The sequence below is a fragment of the Lytechinus pictus genome, chromosome 7 (genome assembly GCF_037042905.1).
Source record: "Lytechinus pictus isolate F3 Inbred chromosome 7, Lp3.0, whole genome shotgun sequence".
Classification (NCBI taxonomy): Eukaryota; Metazoa; Echinodermata; class Echinoidea; order Temnopleuroida; family Toxopneustidae; genus Lytechinus; species Lytechinus pictus.
The window spans coordinates 46464684-46486057 of record NC_087251.1 but is presented as its reverse complement, the minus strand read 5'-3'; the positions used below and the strand labels follow the sequence as shown (position 1 = coordinate 46486057).

General features: G+C 35.5%; 1 long non-coding RNA gene across 2 annotated transcripts; it reads right to left on the bottom strand.

Annotated features, from left to right (window-relative positions):
• Positions 1 to 6979: 6979 nt before the first annotated feature.
• On the bottom strand, positions 6980 to 21374 carry LOC129265673 (uncharacterized). 2 transcript variants are annotated; one of them, XR_010294253.1, is made up of 7 exons: positions 21306 to 21374; positions 15148 to 15323; positions 14617 to 14872; positions 13172 to 13642; positions 10929 to 11032; positions 9847 to 10035; positions 6980 to 8166 (listed from the first exon to the last, which is right to left on the bottom strand). It is a non-coding gene; the product is annotated as an uncharacterized LOC129265673 (long non-coding RNA). The 2 variants fall into 2 exon arrangements; XR_010294254.1 differs by having other exon boundaries at positions 7556 to 8166; positions 9847 to 10050.

Here is a 21374-nt window from a genome sequence, read left to right as displayed (position 1 = left end):
CACCGGACACTGTTGTGCAAGATTTACAACTTACCACAGTTTAGTGATATCAATTATTTATTTTGTGTAGCCAAGAATGTGTTAGACAATGCATTGATTTTCCAAGGAATTTTTTTTTTTTGGGGGGGAAGGATAACTATTTTTTCCCCTCAAATTTATTTTTACCCCCCAACCCCCCTCTAATCTCTACCCCATTCCCTCCCCTTTCTCTTCCTTGCCATAATAATCAGTCTGCTATCTCCTTTGTAGTATTTTTATTTACCCTTGAACAAAGCCACCACCTCATTTCCTTTAATCTGCTCTCTTTATCATTACCATCTCCCCCTCCCCCTCCCCTTCTCCTCCTTTCTACAAGGATTATCAGTTAATCCACTGATTGTGCTCTATCCCCAAACCTTGTTGTACTATCCATTCAGGGAAGCATTTCATGAAGATTTGTATCAGTGATTTTCACTGACAAATCCTTACATCTGATTGGCTTAGAGCAAATTAGACGTCGCTGACAAATCTCTTCATGAAATGCTCCATTTACCTGCCCATTTTCAATCATTTCACATCCTTTCAACATTAACTATCCATGACTGACACTACAATTTCCAATTCAATATTTGCGTATTATTACTAATCATTTTCACATATCATATTTTTATTAAACAAATCAATTTGTATCATATTTGAAAAAAAAATTCATTGGCTTTTTTTTTTTTTTTTGGGGGGGGGACTTTTTTCAAAAGAGCAAATGGAATATATTACGATTTTGCAAATAAATATACCTTTTTCTGTACTTGATGCAATCGCGTTTCTATTTCAATGAACACTGCATTTTGATCAAAATTGAAACCAACAGGGAAAAGAATTCTTTTTCCTCTGTCAAGCTAATTTATTCATTCACCATCATACAAGAACCAAATGTTTGCTTGCATAATGTATCCATCATGCCACCATGAACTCTGAGAGATCAGGCGAGGCACCGACAATGATAGATAGATCTAATAAGTTAGGACCTCAACAAAGGCTTGTCCTGAGGGAGTACACTTCATATTCCACAATGATTTACAATCCCCCATCAATCATTACAATACAATGCATGAACCCTAGTAGTGAAGCAAAATGTCAAATTTCAGAGACGGCACGCAATAAAATTTCCCAAACTTGTTCTAAACTGGATGGAGGAAACCACTTCTTTAACCAAAGGGTCATGGAGAGTTGGAACAATCTACCAAAACATGCAATGCCAAATACAGCATCCAACAAAATTTCCCAAACTTGTTCTAGACTGGATGGAGGAAACCACTTCTTTAACCAAAGGGTCATGGAGAGTTGGAACAATCTACCAAAACATGCAATGCCAAATACAGCATCCAACAAAATTTCCCAAACTTGTTCTAGACTGGATGGAGGAAACCACTTCTTTAACCAAAGGGTCATGGAGAGTTGGAACAATCTACCAAAACATGCAATGTCAAATCTGACAGACAGCAGTGAGAACACAACAAAATTTTCCAAACTTGTTCCACGCTGGATATAGGAAACACTTTGTTTAGCCAAAGGGACACTGTTGGAAAAATCAACCAATCACTGCCCTACCCATAGACCAGAAGATGGATGAATGAACAGCCTAGCTTCACTTCATGACGTCAAGCTTCAGGACCTGGCCGAGAAACTTCTCTTACATGATCAGAGGAATTATAAGCAACAAGAAGGAAATAATTCTACGATGGTCTACAAATTATGCATCGTATGATAATAATAATCCGCTTTTAAATAGCACTTAATACAGCCGAACGACGTCATTCCCGCACACAATGTATGCACATTCTCCACTCCCTGGGGAGTATTCCAGTCAGTAGACAGTGAGGCGCACACAGTACTGGACAAGCTACAATGACTTTCACAAGGACGCCCGACCGCAGTGGGATTTGAACACACGACCCTCTGTTTACAAGGCTAGAGTCAGAACCACTACACCACGGCTCCTGATCATTGCAGAGAAAGTGAAACACTTGCAAGTTCCCATCAAAGATTTTTAGATGGCACAAGATCAAAAGATAAGCAAATTGAATCATTCTCCAAATATAACTGGCAATGTCAAGCAGGTACATGCATACCTTAACCCTAACTTTTTCGTAAAGATGAGGCCACAACATTTCATGAAAATTTTCTCATGCAACGTTTAAGACCAAATTCACAACACGATGGTATGCAGTTACAAAGTTAGGCAACATTATGTAAGTGCTTGACAGATCCAAAATTGCTCAAAAACGTGATTTCATTTGAAAAATCCAATGCAAATTTTTTATGTAGCCAAAATTTATCAATGTGTCATTATTGTCATCATTAATTACTAGTTACAAGCTATTGATTTCATGTACATGTAATTTATGAATGAAATAGTGACAACGATGACTTTCATCGAAACAAAGAAATACATTTTTTTATAATTTGATGAGAATCCTAAAGAGTGTCCAGATCGACGACCGAGATCGGGGGGGGGGGGGCTAATAAAACCAATTTAAAAATAGCCTGGGATATATAGGTTTCATCACAGTAACTTCTCACTGTAAGGGATTACATTTCTGAATACCTGAACGTGATGAATTTTTCTCTACAGAGGAAAATCTATTTAAAAATTCTTTCCAAGGAAAGAGCGTTTCCTCCTGGAAACAGAAAATGAATGTTGACAAAGACTTCACGAATCTGCCTTATTAGAATTCAAACAAGTGCATTGTGGTTTAATAAGTAAAGCCAGAAAATGTATCAGATATATGTAGCTTCCCTTTTAATGACAATATTGGCATGCATAAGGAGCAAAAAATGGTCTTTATTGACTCTGACTTTGTAATACCAAAACTTCACATTGCCTTACATTTCATCAGAGTCAAATAAATCCAGGAAAATCTAATAAACACAGGAAAATATCAAATGGCTGGGACAGACAAAATGACCAACTGGAACTAGATCCACTGAGAATTCCTCTAATGCCACCACAAAGAGGCCAACACTCTCACAAGATATCAGCATTTGTGAGTCCAAGAAGTATGTGACTTTCATGAGGTTCTGAAGAGCTCTGGATATGATGCGTAAGCTGAAAGGAATGCCATTCCTTGTGGTCAGACAGTACTTAAAGATTATGGCAACAGATTCCAAACACCAAATATAAAGATGTCACATGCAACTGAAACAATTTCTGGAAGTCAGCAGTGCTCTCTTCAATGATACGTCACCAGTTCTTCTCTTTGTGCAGAACAAATGGTTACCTGCATCAATTTGGAGTGCAAACCAGTTTGTGATCGATCTTAATCAATGCCACCGAGCTTCATAGCCATGTTGGTTAAACCACTCTCCATCAATATTTCAAACATGAATATGGGTCAACTTGAAACACTACATTGGCAAGGCTCTAGAAATCAAAAATTTGACATTGCACTTCTGAAAAAAGATTCTAGACTTACATATATTGCTCTGATTGAGAGAATTTTTTTTTTAACATTGTGGAAAAGCCATTGAAGTGCACAACCCTCATAAAAATGGGTGAAAAAATATATCCGAAACTGAAGATTTGGGCAGACAAACCTATATTGAGAATCTACCTTGATCATCACATATCTAAGCATTCGTGCAGTCCACAATATCTCTTCACATTCATGATGTCATGATGGATACACACGCAGCACTCGCACAAACCTTACGTTTCTGGTGGTGCCTTTGGCATTAGCACAAACACGAGGTTTATGTAGGTACATGGTGAAATGACCGCGATATAGTTTGAAATATTAATTCAAATCCAAAAAATGAATATGTACAGAAAAAGGTAATAAATATTTGCAAAATAATTCACGCTGCTCTATCATGGCTCTGCAAATTAAAAATAATAATATCATAGGATTTGTATAGCACATGTATCCACCTTGCTAGGTGCTCAAGGCGCTCCTATATTAAGAACAATTTAAGAAAGCAAAGTCTGTAAACGAAATATATAAATTTCCTCGTAAAAGGATTTGTTTATCTTCTTAGCCACTATTAAAACAGTCATGGCAAATATCATGTTGCAACGATGTGAAACAAAGATGAATTTAGAGCAGCAGCTAGAACAGATGGTACAGCAAGGTATGTAAAGAAAGAATGCAATCAATGAATTGACAGATAATGCAAGCATTGCAGAGGTCAGAGAAGAGGAGAAAGCGAAACATGAGGGTAGGAGGGTGGAGTAATGAGAAAGAGGGAAGATTGGGGAATAAGAAAGGGAATGATGCCCATACAAATTTATCAAAATTGCCTCAAGGAATGGTATTGTTTTAATATATTTTTCATTAAATGAATATTACTCAAAAGGTAAAAGAAAATGTTATGAATTTAAAAAGTGCAATTGAAGTAAATCCTGTTGGGGGGAAGGATTGCTGCCAAAATTGTCCACAATAGTTTTTACCCTCGCAGTAAAGTAATAATTGCTAGAACACCAATTGCATTGTCTCACATACTCTAGGCTACACAAAATATCACTGAAATCAATAAAGCACTTACATAGTGGTAAGTTGTATACCATGCACAACTGGGTCCAGTGCCCTGCTCTGCACACGGAAAAATAGGTCTCTTGGTAGTGACGTCAGTAATTGTGTAATTCTGTCAAGAAGACCAGAGCTCAAACCAGACAGAAAGCCATGTTTGTGAGGTTCAGGGCCTACCACCATCAATCGATGAGGTCAACTGCCATGGTCCTCTAACTTGAATAAATCTTCCGAGCTGCTGGTCTTACAACTTATTTTTTATAAAAAAAGACAAAATAAAATTCATTAATACAAAGCAAGTACAAGTAGACACAGACAATTGTACACTGTATAGGCGTGGATCCAGAGTCAGACATTGACGGGGTGCGATTTTATCCCCCAAAAATTGACAAGCAAAAAATCAATAAGGTAAAATGGTCATCTATCCAAAATGAAGACATTTCATCTCCAGAAAAGCTTGACAAGCCCCAAAATTATATTTTGCAATTTACGGGGTGTGCTGGCATCTTCTGCCATCCCCCTGGATCTATGCCTGCTGTAGGGCAGGTCCAAGCTATCTGACATCAAGAGACAAATCAAAGAGGTGATTCACTAAGATTGAAGTGTGACTAAATATCGGTCTCAAATTTCACCTTTTTTTGAGGAAAATAACGGAAACGGACCACTATATTGTTTGAATCATGATCAGAGAACATGCTCTGTTGTGTACAATGAATTGATGAGACTGTGATTGAAATACCACATGCTTGCTAACAATTCAGCGTGATTTAAAAAATTGGAATTATCTTTTTGTGAAACACCTCCTAGAATTGTTATAAATGCTAGTGTAATAAACTTTTCTGTAAAAAAAACTAAAATATACAAAATGAAAGCACTTATTAACACTTGACCTACCGACTACCTACCTACATATCATTCAAGGACTCTGAAAAATTTGAAAAACATAGATGGATTCTCAACTGCACGTTGTCAAATTTACATATATGCCTCTGCCATTCCCAGAACACAGCTTACATTTCAAATAATAATCTTCAAAACCTTTGACCTTGTAACCCAAATAATCTCAGCAGATCCTAGCACACAATATGACTCAAGTTTGACCTTGATCCCCAAAACAAATCTTCAGAAACATTTTCATCTATAAAATGACCCAAGTTTGGAGTTCGCAAGAATAAGACATTTTGGGGTACAAAGTGACCTCTATAGCTTATAACGAAAACAAGATGAACAAGATAACCCAAAAGCATAATGTCTACGGCAAACACCTACGGTCAGTCGAGACATAAAAATTATTTACCAATATTAAACATTTCCAAGATATGGTCAAGCATGTATTACTTCACCTGTAAAACATTTTTCATTTTTTTAATTAATTAAAAATATAAACAATTAATATCTTCAAAATTTTACTATATAGTCTTGTAGTTTACATCCGGCTCTACGCGCGTGTAAAGTTTTGTGGAAAACGCGCAATCAGCGATCTGAAGGGGGGGTCAATCAAAAAAAGGTACAAACATTTAACTAGTATATGTTTTTGCGGCACTCACTGGAATTGTCAGCTATATCCCGGTGGGGGCTGGTGTCCTTGCTGCTCCGTTCACCGACAATTTAAGGGACAAGCCCGGTCAGCTCACTACTCACAGGAGCTCAGCAAGTGAGAAACCAGCGCCAAACCAGGTAGCCAATCAGAACAGTGAGTGATGACAAATCTAGATGCGTATTTCATTTCTTATAAATCAGGGTTTAGTTTGAATTGAAATTGTTATTGATGCTTTTCTGATTTTCATCAGGCTTGGCTTTTTTGTGGCAGATCCCACCCCCTTGAGATCTTGACTTTTGTGCGTAAGCATGTATGCTATTTTTGGAGAGTACTTCTTCAAGGTTCAAGGTAGAACAGCCTCCAAATTCAGCACGCATATCCAAGGATGTCCCCTACAAAACTGTATAATCTAATTTATGAGTAAAATCAAAGATTTGCTCGAATGAACTTAGTCCAGGTTAAGTGTTGTGAAGTGACTGGGGAGATTGATTCTACAACTTGGCTGCAGCCTATCCGCCCATGAATGTTGGGTTAAAGGAAATTTGCAGCAAATTGTCATAATCCAGATCTTAAAGTGCTAGGCAGAATGGGGGGGGGGGGTGAAACATGTCTTTTATGTAATATGTAGATATCCCATGGATGGCCCGATGGACAAGTAACATTAGTTTAAAATGAACTCTTTTCTTAGCAGGCAGCCAGTGAAGAGAATTCTCATTGCATAATGGATCAAATATGTTCGGGATAATAATGGACCCTGCCAGTTCCATTAGTTTGTTGTTTGTTGTTAAGAAAATTTGAAATGTTTGTTTCATTGGTTGTTTAACATCTAAGATTTGTGAACGTTTCACTTCAAACAAACTCTAAATCAACTGGGCAAATTAAAAGGACATTGTCTATTCAAAATAAGTTGAGACTTTGTTTTGGGTTTTTTTTTAAATCATTTTGCACAATTTCCCTTCTTACACCCGACACCTGACTGAGGAATAATGAGGCTAACCAATAATACTGATTTGGATTTTAACAGTTCAGTAACAAGAAATATGTAATCCGCCAAACTTGTGGAACATTTTGTGAGGGATTTAGTTTTCATCTTATAATAATTCTAATCTAATATTTTGCCCATAACATGTGATGAAAAAGCATATCCTGTAAGGAAGCATACTTGGACCTTTGTTAATAGTTTTTTTATGATGTTAATGACATTATTAATTCCTAACAAAAATATAAAATTTCATTACATATGCCGATACTAAAATTGTTTTGACATGAACATGAATTGGTTAAATTAGCTAATAACAAACTCTGATTGTTGCTGATAGGCCTAATCAAATAGGTTAAATTTTAAGAACACAAACTACATGGTATTTTATGAATTTGAAATCTCTAATTATAAAAAAAAAATGAAAATAAACATTCTTGGTGTAATTATTCATGAAATTTGACAGAAATATTAGTAACATTCATGGAAAAATAAGTATGTATACGGGTATTGTGTACAATTTTTTTTTTTGGGGGGGTGCTACACAATTCTACGACAAGTAGATCCAGGGTAAAAAAACAGAGATAAAACACAAGATGGAAAAACTCTGGAAAACCTTTGGATCCACTTTTGCAGAATTGTCAACACAAAATACACACAAATACTAACTTCATCAAAACAAAGTTACAAACTAAGTTAACTAAAAAAATATATAAACTTAATCATCGCACCACCTCAATTCTCAGCCTAATAGTAAAAATAATTTGCTACCTTACACTTTACTCCTACTAATAAAGCCATACATAGTATGCATCTATTCAAGAAACCACAGATAATTCAAATATACATTAAACTGTAACAAAGAGATAATAGCTTGGACCTGTTGCTTGGAGCTACACAAAGTCATCATCAGACATATTTAAAAATATATTTTCTAATAATTTTTTTTTTTAATAGAGCATTTAGATATTTAGCATCACATAAATACCAATAGCTGCTCACACCAGACACTACTTGGAGAGGATGATTTCAAGATTGGTGTCATGTCCTTGGCTTTGATAGACTATCTCTCTCATGTTAATGCTTTGAAGATGGCGAGCATTGATTAGGAGTGTATCCATGTCTTGCACTGAGTGACATGACTGCAAGTGTAGTGAAAGAAAGAAAATGACATTCTACCAACATTTCTCTTTCAAAAGCATGCTTCTTACTATGACACATATACATATGAAACAGCTTAGATTTTGCATTGGGAAAATGCACTTCTTGGACCTGTAACATGAAGCAAAGCTATTGATTCTGGGGCTGATTTATAGGATTCATTACATTAATTATAGAGTATGATCAATTTTAAAAACCATTTCTACAACCAATCGATATACTTAATGTTACATGGCCTGATACAGAAACACTTTTCATCAAATTTTTGACAGGTTTGCATCATTTGAACACATATCAACAAAAAACAAACTGACTTTACTTTATTTAAATTCAGGACAAGTCCAAGATAATATTCCATCAGACCATTCAGATGTAAAAAATCATCAATTAAATGTGAAAACAATTGCTATAATATTGTAACCAAATGAATGAGAAAAAAGAAATTATGCAAATATACGCAGGAATAGGTGCCTTTGTTTGAATAATTTAAGATAACACCTTTATACAAATGGGGCAATCTAAAAATATTCACCTAGAATCAGTTGAATTTATTTTTGACCCAGTTTCTTTATGGACGTGGACCCTCTAAGGTATGGTTTAATTTGCAATTGGTAAGACAGAATCAGCTCATTACTTATATAAATGCAAATTTTGCAATGTCCTTGAACCAAGTGTCCTGTATGTGATAACTTAAGTAAATTTTAAAATGTCTTTCTTTAAATATCAAACACTGACCAATCATATTTCTAGAATTTCTAATGTATATACTTTGACTTTTGAAAAACAAAACTAGGTGTTAAAATTCAGTCATCTATTTCATAACTAATTAAAAAGGGCTTATGTATGGGACATTGCACACAAAGTGAATGGGAAATGCATAAAAATTATTAAATAGTCATCTTTATGCAGGCCTGAATGTGCTGATGTTTTGTCTAAATATCTTATTAATGTTCTTAACACATTCACATGTCTAAACATTTAAAATCTGCACTTAAATTTGATACCTCATGAAAAATAACAACAGAATAACAAAATTCTATTTTTCTTAAAATTATGCTTGTTTTCCATGATTTTCATTAAACAAATATGTTTTCATGGACTGCCAATCGTAGCTCTCACATGGTTAACAAAATACTTAAGGCAAGGCTGATCGTCAACAAAACGGAGTGTTGAAAAGGTTTGACAACTAGCCTGCAAATGTCTTCAATTGCTTTGAAAAATTCAAGCATTATTTAAACCCACTGCCTACTGGGAACACATAGTTCCTGTACACAAACAAGCCTATGGGTATTACAAAACCCAGCAGCTGATGGGTTAAAGATACAGAACTTTATTATTCATTGACCATTTTTCTTTGATTGAGGTATCATATCAAAGAGCAGATATTGAACTTTTGAGACCTGGAATTTTCTTTTTGAAGTTCACGTACAGTACAGTCCGCCAAATGATTTTAGGATATATCCTTCTTATTCGCTCATGCATGAATGAGCAATCGTCCCAAGTTATATCAGATGAAAGAGTAGACTCTGAGCTTTACAATGATAGATCATTTGTTTGTCCTATTTGATTAAATTTTGAAAAAGCATAAACATTTCTTTTTTGTGTGACTTTTTCGGGGGATGAGATGTGGTGACAATAGTCATAAATGCTGTACAACTTACCACTGGATATGGTGGCATATTTCTAGGCATCTTTCAGACGTTTGACCTGAGTTTGTTGAGTTCATCCTTCAGCATGACGACAAATCCTTCATAATCTAGCTCCATGTTGCGTTGTTCCTGTTTGGTGACTTCTGCCAGATGAACCTTGGATTCCAGGGCTTTGCTCTTGCGGATAGCACTCTGTTCCTGCTGCAGAGAGGACCACTGTTTAAGTAATTACTAACTAAGTAATTGTTGTAATCAGAATAACTAGAATAATAATTCTATAGACTTATTTATCTCTGCATGTTCAGAAAGCTGAAAAACATAAATAATATACTTCTTCTAGTGTTTCTATGACCAAGAATTTATGGCAGTAATTTTTATTTTGGATTTGTTGTAATTAAGATAATTAGCACAATAAGCTAAGCTAATTAGCGTATATATGGAATATATTGACTCTTTTTACAGTGTGTATCTGGAGGGCTGAACTTGAAAGCATAGTACAGCTCTTCAATGGATTTTTAAAGGACAAGGAATTCATTTATGCCACTAGTTTTCACTAAGTTCAAGCAATGCAGTTGTCATAATTAGCATATGTGATTTCAAATTCCAAGCTGGAACATGAATCAAATGCCCCACTTAAAGGTAAATTCCAGTTCTGGTAACGATCTCAAAATGACTTTTTACAGAATCTAATATAATGACCACCCAAGTGTCTGTTTGTATGAATAAAAAATATGTGCCAAAGGATTCTGGAAGAAATTGTGTAACTGCTGAGAAATAAGCAAAATTAGCACGGATTTGGTCACTTCCGTCGGGTCTTTATTCCAGCAATAATAATACACTGTCCCACGTGTGCCTATCTGTGTTGGCGATCTTCAGTGTGATTGTATTTCAGCTTAGATTTTATGATTTCACAAAGTTCAGTTTATGTAACTGTACCAGATCTAGATCCTCGATGATATACTGACAATTAAGCCTGGTTTTACAGACTTTCTCATGAAATTAGTGTTTACTGCAACTGCTGGCATTTCTCTTTAACCTTTCCAAGAAATGCCAGATTCAGGTATGTCTATGATACAGATATTTATTAAACTCACTTTTTAATGCTCATGTTGTTGGTTTCCATCCTGTTCCAACCCCTTTCATCGTTTTCACTAGTCATGTTGATGCACGCACCGCTGCTTGGCTCCCTCTCCTGTGGCTGTTATTTTAAAAGGTAATTTTTTCATTTGTATTAGTATTTCATTTCAAAACACCACTCACATCGTAAATTTACATTTAAATTCACATTGCACTGAGCGGACCCAGTGGCCTGTATTCTGAACTCAGGTTTAAATTAAACCCTCGTTTAAAGTTGTGGTTTAACTATGGACAGCCAATTGGAGCACAAATCCCTAAGAGTACACATTCAATTTATTGACTCATATGACACCCAAATTGTTCATAATTGTCTGGGAATTGTCTTAAGAAAGCAAAAGGAAACAAATACATAATTAGCATATCTGAAATATACAATATAAACATAATTTTCGAACTTTTGGCTCTCCATAATTTTAGCGCAGACTTAGACCGTGGTCTAAGTTACACCTGACTTCAGAATACGGGCCAATATATTTTGCTGGGTGAGGGGGCAGGCAAGACGACCAAAAGATGAGGCCATATTTTTACTCAATGGGGTTATTATGGATTTATGGCCAGACCTCTCCTTTACATGCTCTATTCTTTCCTTTCTTCTCTTATCCTCATCTGCTTTTCTCACTGTCATTATCATTTAATCACAAAAGATATGTACTCCTACTAAAATGACACAAAACACATTTCTAAGCAAAAAAAAAGTCTCTTTTTTTAGCACAAAGTCAACACTACTTCCCAAACTGGCCAAAAGGGTTGGTAAGATAATTGAACTTTAGTAGACTCCTTTAATGTGGTCCAGTGGTTAGAGCATTGGACTCATAATTGCAAGGTTGTGAGTTCGGGAGTGTTTTATGAAAGGACCTCAGATGTTTTATCAGACATAGTCTGTTTTATCAAACAGTTACCATAGTAAAAGTCAGACAACTGATGATGACCAGACCTGCCAACCTCTGGGAATGAAAAATTGTATTCTGTGATAAAAAAAACTGTATTTTTCCCCCAAAACGTGTATTTCATAATAAAATACGTGGCGCACTCACTCATCGCGGCGCTCAAGCTGCATGCAAGCTAAAATGCGCACTGCTCTTGCAGATGAAAAAAAAAAAGACATTGAAACATGTGTATATTTCACCCTGGTTTTAACAAAAATATTGGAAAAAAAAACAAGTTACCTGAAATTACATTGATCTAATAACCATATTTGTGTACGTTCTATGAAATAGAGACATATAGAGATGATTTTTCTCAATAAATTACGATTTTTTTTTTACAAAAACATATTTTTAAAAGAAAAAACGTACTTCCGTATTTTGGTTGCAAAAACGTACTAAATACGCCGAAAACGTACTGGTTGGCAGGTCTGGATGACGATGGGTCCTTGTAAAGCGCCGTTTTCCGCCTCAGCTGGGCGCTCATGGCACTTGCTCAAAAATAGGAAATATCTCACAAACTGGGGAGCATCTCATAAAAGGACTTGTCAGGCGTTTCATCTGACAAGTCCTGTTTTATGTGAGAGATGCCTTGGTAACAGTGCCTCTCAGTCAATCGGAATCAAGGAAAGTTGTCAAATCTGACAACTTGTCGGACAAAAAATGTTGACGAAACGCTCCCCAGGATAATTTCATCATTATTTGTATTCTGACAATTTGTCGGATCCAACAATTTTCCTCAATTTAGATTGGCTGAGAAGCTGAATTCCTAAGGTAACTGTCGGATAAATCATACTTGGTTGGATAAAACATCTTACTGGCCCTTTCATGAAACACTCCCCAGCGCATCTCAGCCAATCATGACTTTAGAAAAGTGGTTGGATCTGAAAACTTTTAGGATGCCAAATGTTGATGAAATGCTCTCCAGGGCTAATTTTTCATGTCATTCACCAAATATTAATTGAGCAGGTTTTACGTTATATGACCGATATAGGAAACAGTTCTACTGATAGGAAATATAATAAATACACGAAAGTGAAACTTCAATTATATATAGCAATACCGATCGATCTCCACTGATTAAATGAAATAATGAACTCTCTTTAGAAAGAAAAATGAATTGCATTTCTCATGATGGGTTGACAATACTGCTGACAAATAATTCAATAACATGTTCCACGATGACAAGTTATCTTGTATTTTATCAAAAACCTCAATTTGTATACATGCGTATGAATCATACTATATTGCTAACTTTATCAAAGAAGATCAAATACCTTTTATTCCCCTCTCTAGCCACTGGTTTACAAAGGTTGGTGGGTTGAAAGTGTCCCATCCTTCCTCCAATCTTCCATCTCTGTTAAACGCTTGCCCCAGGTTGCCCAATGGTAGATCCACTGACGCTCAGGAAGAAGGGATCATCCGAAGGCTTCTTGGTGACACAACATTTGCTCCTGAGACAATTACTCCGGTTTTAATATCTCAGAGGGCACAGGGATAGAGTCAGGATTGAACTAGAGTTCAGAATAATGTAAAGATACGAATTATGGTTTATTAAGTATTGGAGGTTAGATTTTATGTTTGGCTTGATAAGCAGATTTCCTATCGGAGCAATTGTCGCCAAAGCAAATGTCGTGGAACCGGCCTCTTGTACTGGTAATTGTTATGTTGGGATCTTGGTAAATACTGCCTTCCAGACTGATGGGGTGAGACAAACGAATGCTGCAACTAATCTTTTGTGTTGCTACCTGCACATTTAAAGAATTGCAGTAAAGACTTTTATTTTATTGTGAAGAACAAGTTAGGATGGAAACAAACAAATTTTAAAAAATCAGTCAGAAAATTTGATGTAAATGGATATAGCACTGCGATCATATCTTGGTTGAAATGGGTCAAATTTTAGTCTATGCAGTCAAATAATCGGGCACTAAAATATCAGCCAATTGTGAAAACAATTAAACTAAATTATCAGCAAAAATAAGATTAGAATTTAATTTTGAGAGATATTATCATGTACAGTTCTAAAACATGAATATCATATTACTTGAATATGTAATAATGTAGAGTGGATCGGGTTTGATCGAGCCACTAACTATTGTATCTCCATGCATTAAACACATTTCTGTGGATTGGTGGTTAAGGCACTGTTCAAAGCTGGGGGTCGATTTGAGGGTTTATCAAAATCTTGTAATCATTGGTATTAATTTCTAATATTTGTGCATCCTTTTTTTATCAAAATTAACAAAAAAATTCCGGATGTCACAAGGTAATATTTGTGATTAAGCAGGAAATTAATAGAAGCCTGTATCCATATGTACATACAGTTTGTATCCATAATCCATGAGGGTATATATGCACAAAGGGACATACATAGCTATGTGTATATACACTATAATTAAAAGAACAGGAATATCATAATTATTATCACACATTTGTATAGATTACGCACAAGTAGGTTTAAATTTTTCTTTTTTTACTCTATAGATGGAAATACAGGCAACTCTGCATAAGTCGACCTTCCATAAGTCAAATAATTGCCCAAGACGACACATTTTTTAAAGACCAGATTAATCAAAAGTTCAAAACACGTGTTATGTACCTCTTTTAAGTCAAACTTTGCCCAAGTCAGATTTTTCTGGTCCCAAGGGATTCCACTTAGCAAGAGTTACCTGTACATACAAGCATACAAATACAAAGATGGCAACGACAGGATGCCATGTACCTTTCAGGGTTGCCTTACTCTCCACCATGTGCGTCTTTATGGACTTCATGAGCCCAGGCCTTCTTGTACCACCTGCACGTTGTTTGATTAATCTGTCCCTCAGGATTGATGCCCTTTGGTGGGCCATCTCCACGTATCTGGAGCGATTTGAATCACAGAACGTCTCTTAAGTATGTGCATCCTGGTATGGCCCGGGGTGCTGCGCTTCAGGAATGCGACCTTGATCCCTGGCAGTTCCTACAATTTGGTGTACATTCTATTTTCAATCAAAATTGAGGGTAAAGATCACAAAACAAGAGGTAAGCAACTTATGACAATTTTATTGTCACACTGTAATTTAATCAGTATTGCGGTAAAGAGAGAAATAAAGAACTTTTTCTCCACATTGAGACTCGTCAATTATGAATGGGGAAATAAAAATCAATATTATGTTGCTATTATTAATTCATGAGTAATATAGCTACCGGTATGCATTACAAAATAAATAGTGAGTGTGCGACATCATTGCCTCTCTCTCTCTCTCATACTGACCTGGAGATCAACTGACTGCTGTGAGGGCGGTCACTGGAATATGGGCGGGGATGAGAATGCAGAGATTGAGAAGCTGATTGGTTGGTTGGTATAGTGGCTAAGGTTGCATGGGGGGGGGGAGCACAGTGGAAGGGTCATCCTGGGGGTAGGAGCACCGATGTTCTCCTGTCAGACACCTGAAACAATAAAATTTGAAGGTTATGGTAATCAAGCAAGGTGAAGAAATATATACAAGTTTTATACAGTGACAGGGGGCTGGATCTGGGGGGTTTGGGAATGGATTTTTTTTGCCTCAAAAATTAAAGGGGGGGGGGGAAGAAAAAAGAAAAAGGGAGGTTGAGGAGAGGCAGTAGGCGTGCATGCTGTGTGCTTTGTGCATGAAATTTCATGCATATTCATACTAGTCGTCTCGAGGTCACCTACCAAAAAGGGAGCTTAGATATTATCCCAAGTTATTTTCAAAACCAAGGGGACTATTCCAATAAATTTGGTACATTTCAAAGCTAAATAAATTGTGAGATATACTGTACGCCAATTTGAGATACACATCCTCAACTACATTATATAGCTCCTTCACTAGTAATTTAATGGGGTCTAAATGGCTTTATTAGTCAGGACAAAGTTGAGAAGAGACAAATCAGGCAAACAGAGTGTCAAATGAAAACCCGTCCGTCGCAGAAAAGTTGATCAATGTTAAAACTATTGCTGGTGAAGCAAGGAACCAGATTTGACTTTGCTGTGAGGAGTTTCGCTATGTACGGGAACAAAAAACAGGGATTCGGTATTAAGGCACGTAAAAAACGATCGCACAATTTAATCCATTTCAGGTAGAAAATTAAATGACAATTTTGAAATGTTATATCAAATTTACGCTATATTTTCATCAATTTTGGCATTTTGTATGACTCATCAAAATGACTGATAATTCAAAGTCTTACCCACACTTGCTTGTAAATTCGGTATATGTTGGTACACCGATACATTCATAGCAATTCAACGATTCCATTGGTTTTTAGGATTTTAATATCGCAGACATTTTGGAGAGTGAGTAAAACAATGCTAACAGGCGTTGCTAACAAGGATGCGAGGTGCGAAAATCCCATTTAACTCCACCCACTTTTTACACTGATTTGGAGGGATTAACATATGTGAGCCATTTGGGATAGGCAAGCAAGCCAAGGAGCCCATGCAGAATTAACTCAAACTCAAAGTTTGGCTATAAATGTAAGAAATCTCCCACAGAACAGTCATATTTCTCACAATGAAAATTGAAATGCACATAATGTCTACATTTCAGGGTTGGGCTCAATTACTTTCTTCAGTTCCAATTACAATTAAGTAATTGAAGAAATGTTCTATTACAATTACTTTTCAATTACATTACATTTTTAAAATTATAATTACCAATTACTTTTGCCAATTACAATTACAAAATTTTACTTTCTATAAAAGTCATAAATGAAATCAATTTGTATTCTGTATTAGCACCACCTATTTCAACCTGATTCTAAGCTACAGAGAAACTGACAAGATGAAGGTTCATGTTAAAAAGCATGAATTCTTCCTATCACACTCTTTGATGCTGAAGCGGCTGACATAAAAAAGGTCATGAAATCAAATAATAAATTAAGTTTATTGTAAAGTAATTGAATGTTATTAAGAGTAATTAACAATAATTGAAGTCAATTCCTTTTTTTCTATTATAATTACTTTCCCTTTCAAAATTTCAAATACAATTACTAAAAAAAATGTAATTAATTACGTAATGTAATTGCGCCCGACCCTGACACATTTCTATAAAATTGATTTAACTGTCATTTGCAAGCAGTAAACAGAGAAATTATCACTTCTGTTTAAGCTAAAAGAGGTCAAGTTTTGTGTCAACAAACACTAAAAACATTGGCGAGTACATTGTACAGTAGTACAAAATATGTGTGGGTAATGTATGTATTGTAAACGAATATCAGTAGAATTTAGGGTAAGCAATTTTTTGTTTTTTTTTAGGATCTAAAGATTTAACCATCTTCCTCTTCTTTTTCTTCATTTATCTCCCTTTTATTTCTTTCTTTCTTTCTTTGTGTCCCTTTCCTTTTTTCCCTCTCATTCTTTCCTTCCTTCTTTTTCATTCTTTCACTTATTTCATTCTTTTTTTCATTATCTCATTCTTTCTTCATATTAGGCCTACTTCCTAACCTTATGTCCCTCTTTCATTCTTTCTTCCTTCTTTCATTATTTCCTTCCTTCTCCCATATTTCTTTTGTTCTCTCTTTCCTTCAATCTATCTTGATTCTTTCCCTCCTTCCTTTCTTTCTGTCCACTTTTCATTACTTTCCTTTCTTCCTTCCTTCTTTAATTTCGTCATGTCTTTCCTTCTTTTTTTCCCCAACATTCGTCCTTTGTTCATTATCTGTTTCATTCCATTATTATCTTTCCTTTGCTACTTTCCTCCATTCTTTTTTCCTTTGTTTCTTTCCCTCTTCCATTCTTTCTAGAGTCTCAAGACCCTTCTTTCATTATTTCCCTTCATTCTTTCTTTATATCTTTCTTTCACTTATTTGTTTCTTCCATCCTTCCTATCTTTCATACATGTAATTGCTTTTTTTCCTTACTTTCATCCTTTATCTATTTTTATCTTTTCTTTTATCTTTCATTTTTTTCCAACTTTCCTTCAAACTTCCTTCAATTCTTTCTTTCGTTTGTACTTTGCAAACTGCTCACCTTTAACTTAGTTTAAGCTAGGCTTACAAATTTTAAGTTCTAACACTAGGACTCAGGCAGGCAGGGTGACCAGATGTCCCGTATTCCCCGGGATCGTCCCGTATTTTGCTCCTTTGTCCCGGCAAACCCTTCCCGGGACGCCTATTTTTTCCCGTATTTCAGAATATTGAACAAAATGTTGTTAATACATTTAAAAGTGACAAATTTGTCATCAAATAACCAATGATGACAGATGACGAAGCAGAGACAACAATAAAATTGATAACTGTAAACTTTTGCAAATTCTGCGGTGATTTTCTTGCCCAATACATTGCAAACGAACTGGCCTCCTGCCTGTGTGTGGCAGGCTTCTAGCTAGGCATGTAGGATCGGAGCAGATTCTCAATGGTGCAAAAAATCTCACATGATAAACAGTTTTTCCACCAAAATAATCACAAAATCGGCGGGAAAATAATTTTTATAAATATATTATGGATTATCAGATTGCTGATTTGGAGATGTAATCGGAGGAACAAGTTATTGAGTTTCATAACTAGATCTAGTTGTTTCAGCTTTCGTTCTGAGTCTTGGCGTGTATGATGCCGGCATCATCTAACAAAAATCATAATGATACTTGGTGTTAAATATGTTTTTTTTAATTTAAAAAAACTAAAAAAAAATTTTTTATTTTTAGTTTTACTATGTTTCACTTTGAAATTGTATTCATTTCTAAAACATTTTAGTTTTTTTAAATTTAAAAAAACATATTTAACACCAAGTATCATTATGATTTTTGTTAGATGATTGGATTTGTTTTGTTTGCTTGAAGTTTGAATTTTTTCTTCTTTTGTTCTTTTCTATCCTTCATTGTTCTTCCTTCTATTTTTCCTGCTTGCCCTGTTTGTTCCATCTATCTTTATTTCCTATATTTTTTCCTGACCCTTTCTCTTTCTCTCTGTGTTCATTTTCTTTCTTTCCTTCTTTCTCTTTCCTTCTTTATTTAAATATCCGTTTTTATTTGCTTCATTCTTTCTTTCCTTAAACTTTTCTTTGCTTCCTTCTCCCTTCCTCTCCCTTTTCTTTTAATTCTTTCTCTCCTTCCAATATTTCCACTTTTTTCATTCTCTCCTCCCTTCATTCTTCCCTCCTATCTTTGTTTTATTTTTCCCTTCTAATTCTTTCCCCTTATTCTTTCTTTCCCTTCCTTCCTTCCTGTTTTTCTTCTTTCTTTCAAATGAAGGAAACATTGTTTTCCTTCAGTCTTTCTTTTTTCCTCATTTTTCTTAATTTCTTTTTTCCTTCCTCTCCTTTAGTTTGTCTTTCACACATTAATTTTTGTTCATCTTCCCTTCCTTTCTTTCTTTATTCATTTAAAAGAATGACGGAAATGTTTTTTTTCTCTCTTTTATTCTTTCTTTCATCCTTCTTTTATTCTAACTTTTATTTTTTACCTTCATTTTTTCTTTCTTTCTTTTCAATTCATCTCTTTTCTTTCTCTCCTTCATTCTTTTGTTCACCCTCCCTTCCAATTCTTTAGTTTTTTTTTCACAAGTCTAACACTGTGTAGCCTTCTTTGTTTGTCAATTGTCCCGTATTTCAGGAGAGATTTTTCTTGCTCCCTCATCCTCATGACATTGCCTCAATTTAAAAGTTGCACTAAAGCACCGTCTAAAGTAAAGGACTAAACTAAAGCAAGGCTCGACATTAGCGGTGGCCCGGGGCCACCAGAAATTCACCTCGGGCAACCATTATTGAAAAAATGTTAAGTTTTGGTGGCCCGAATCGGGCAACCAATAATTTTCAAAGTAGCGCAATTTTTCTCCCAATTTTGCACACATTTTATCAACTTTCTACAGTTCAAATTGCAAGTCAATTCGTCATGCGCCCTTTTTGTTAATCTACACACAAATACACACACACAAAGATTGCATACAGTAAACTATTATCCAGCCGGCCGCGCCGGCCGTCTGGCGAGAGCTTTACATGCATGAAACCACTGCATGCAGCTAGCTAGCTGTGCGTTAGCAGACTATTTAGACTCGGGGAGCTGCGATACGAAATGTTGCTGCTAAGAAATCTTCCACAGAACTTTGAAAATCTACGTCAAAGTCACATTTTACACCAATGAAATGCCCTTCTACAGTCCATATTACTAAAATCTGGTGTAACCTGATTATTTGCAAGCATTAAAAAGAGGAATTATGACCTCTTTTGACTAAAAAAGACCGATTTCCACATGCATTTATGCACATAAAACACATAGGTGAGTACATCACAGTCCCACGTGTGCATTTGTATGTATGTTGATACTTTGTTTCTTTCGAAGCTGTGTCTTTTCTAGCCAAAAATAAGCAGACAGTTTCTTTCTTTCTTGTTTACAAATGACTTCTTAAACCACTCTTGAGAAAGTAAATACTTTGGGAAGGCATTTCATTGATATGAAATGTGAATTTTTCCAGCATTTGGCAAATATACGGAAGGACTCTTCTCACACTGTTTTCTTTCCAGATAATGAGATATAACTTATGCCATTTTCTTTTTTTTTCTTTCATTTTTTTTTATAGTGGTTAAACCATTTATACCCCTTCCCATTGAATATGCCTGATTAAAGAATACGCTTCTACTGAAAAATAATTATAAATTTTCCCAATTTTTTATAAATTTTGTTTTATTCATTTTTTTTTTTTTTTTTTTTTTTTTCCTCTAAATTTTTTCTTTCCTTTTTTTCCCTGTTCTTTGTTTTTTCTTTCTTCATTTTCTTTCTTTTGTTTTATTTCACTTATTTATTTTATTATTTTTGTTTTCTTTTTTTAATATACGTCTTGGTGGTAGTGGCTGCAGAATTAATATTTCAGAAGTTTGTTTTATTTATTTTAAATTAATGTTTTCCTTTATATTTTTCGGGCCACCAGACTTTAATATCGGGCCACCAAAAAAAATTATTTGAAGGTTTTGGTGGCCCGAACGGGCCACCACCAAGTCCAAAAAAAGTTAATGTGGAGCCTTGACTAGTAAAGTAACTGCTAAAATGTCATCCTTTAAAATCTTTGAAGCACAAAGCCAGAGAAACGTTATGTTTACTCTGGCCAGGGCCTGATCGATAAGTGTCCAGTTGTAAAGCATGGAATGGCAAACCCTCTAGTTTTAAACAGACGAGTTTCGGCGAATTTCAGATGTCTAGGACTCTAGTCTAGCATAAAGATTCCGTACACTGCTCAGTCACTAAGCACACTCTTCCGGGCCGCCCAGATCCGGCGGGACAGGACCGGGTGCGATGATGCGTCTAGCTGTGTCGTGGCAGCTGCAGAAGACTAGGAGAGCCGCCACTAGCGCCCCCAAATTAAACAAAAATATGATTTATGGTGTGTTCATTTATATATTCTGGTTACAAGAAATGACAAATCAATGCATTAAACAAAAATGTAGTAAAAAGACAATTCAGTAAATCGTATTTTTCTTACCATTTTTGTTGAGAAACATCAGCTTTTAAAAAAGCCGCGTAGCCCATATCTCGGTACCAGTACCAGAGC